Source organism: Carlito syrichta, unplaced genomic scaffold (assembly GCF_000164805.1).
Source record: "Carlito syrichta isolate Samal-C Ts95f unplaced genomic scaffold, Tarsius_syrichta-2.0.1 Scaffold309945, whole genome shotgun sequence".
NCBI classification, from domain to species: domain Eukaryota; kingdom Metazoa; phylum Chordata; class Mammalia; order Primates; family Tarsiidae; genus Carlito; species Carlito syrichta.
This window is the reverse complement of record NW_007254041.1, coordinates 93592-95674: the sequence shown is the minus strand read 5'-3', so window position 1 is coordinate 95674 and position 2083 is coordinate 93592. Positions and strand designations below refer to the sequence as shown.

At 37.9% G+C, this 2083-nt stretch overlaps 1 pseudogene; it reads left to right on the top strand.

Moving 5' to 3' along the window:
* Positions 1-302: 302 nt before the first annotated feature.
* LOC103270774 lies at positions 303-1154 on the top strand (annotated as a pseudogene).
* Positions 1155-2083: the final 929 nt, after the last annotated feature.

Genomic DNA, 2083 nt, shown 5'->3' with positions numbered 1-2083 from the left:
AAGGAAAGAAGGAAGGAGAGAGGGAAAGAGAAAGGAGAGAGGAAGGGAGAAAGGAGGGAGGGAGAAAGGAAGGAGGGAAGGGAGGAAGGAAGGGAGGAAGGGAATGAGAGAGGCAGGAAAAGAGGGAGAGAGGAGGGTTGTAGCAAATGGGTGGTGTGGCTCCTTAAAGGGTGATGGAGGTTGCCATAGTGATTCCTCTTGGCCCAGAACTGTTACTATCTGGGCCAGGCCCGGGAAGGATGATGTCCTAGAACCTGGCTTTGTTGGAATAGGGGCAGGAAGGGTTGGGGTAGGGACCAGCCATGTTGGAGCTGACCCAACATCTACTATGGGGCTGGGGTGCCAGTTTTAGGAGAGGTGCCAACTTTGAATATTAGATTTTAGCAAGACATCCACAAAAAGAGACCCAAGTTCAATATAATAATTCTGAATTCACACAAAAACAAAAAAAAAATCATAGGCAAAGTTGCAACTTGCTTGGAATTGTGAAGTACAACTTTATATTTCACACAGTCCCAAGGAGAACTTGGAGGATCAGAAGAAGGTAGAACCAACCCCAAAGAATATTCTTACATATATCAAGGAATTTCTATCGAACATTCAGCCTGTCCCATTAAGAACAATATTAGCACCTGGTGAAGAAGAACATTTGGAATTTGAAGAAGATGAAGCAAAGGGTGGTCCTAAAGCAGGGTTTCCTAATTCTTTTCCTGCTAGGGTTCCCGATGCGTTATTACCAAGGTTGCTATCAGAACCCGGAATAATGTTACTCTCAGAATTGAGGCTCTTGGTAGGAAGGATGCGAAGCAGTGTATCGATTCCTATATTACACTTAGCATAGATTTAACTCCTGTGCAAGATACTCCTGTGACTTCAAGAAGAAATATATGTTTATTTTAATGTGAACAATAAGCTCCAGAAATATGTTAACAAATTAACTAAAGGCGAATATATCTTCTTTGAATTCAAACACTGCAAGCTTAAAAAAAATGTATCAGCACCAAGTGTTTTGCTTTCATGGAGATGGATGAAATTAAACCTGGACCTATTGTAATATACAAGAACCTATTGCCTTAAAAAAAAAAGCAATTGCAATTTTTGATTTAAAACAAACACTTTCTCTTCATTTATATCAAACTTTGCACAAAGAATGATCTTGACATGAATACCCTGAACTTCTGTGAATTTCACAACTCAGTAGAAACTATCCTAGCTTTTTGTAGTACATTAGCCTCCAGTAGGCAGGAAGCAAGCCATAACCATGCTAGTAGGTCAGAGTGAATTCATTGCAAACTGTACCACAGAATTCAAAGTTCAGCACATCACTGGTGTGTAAGACTCCTTTGGATACAGGTTTATTGTAGATTTTGAAACACGTTTTCACTTTTCTATTAATTTTGCAATGAATAATCCATATTCTAATTTGCCAATACTTCTCTCCTGCTTCCTGGAACAATTCTGTTGTGGGTATAATGTCCTCATCTTCAAACTTAGTACAATAATACAAATGTGATAGAATTTACACATCTGTTCATTTTTGCTCCAATATGCTCTTTAGGGCTTTTTTGGTTTGAGTTAACTTCAAACTTTGGGTTGATGTGGGTAGGAGAGTATCAAACTTTTAAAAAAAGAATTGGTCAATTATGCTGTCTAAAAAGGTCTATCTGCAAATGTATATGCTGCTCCTCAGAGGCGATGAAAATTCTCCCTGATCTAAGAATAGTTTTCCTGCATAGAAAGATGTAAAGTGCCTCTGACTGGTGTCTCATGGGAGTGTTCCTCAGGTTGTAGCTTTGATTTTTGCCAGATGACCAGACTGTTTTTCTGAAAGTGAGCATATTTTTAGTCATGCTGATTAGCTGTTCCACATCACATTGTTAATCTTTCTGATAATGATTCTAGGGTTAATACTGGAGCCCTCTCAGGATAATTATTAATTTTTAGATGGTTTTGCAATGTCTTTTAAATTATGTAATCTAAATATAATTGAGTTAGATGCTAATGAGATACTGCAGTCATAGTTGGTGTTTTTTTTTCTTTTTTTTTTTAAGCAAAGAGTAGTTTATTTAAACAAAAGTGAGAG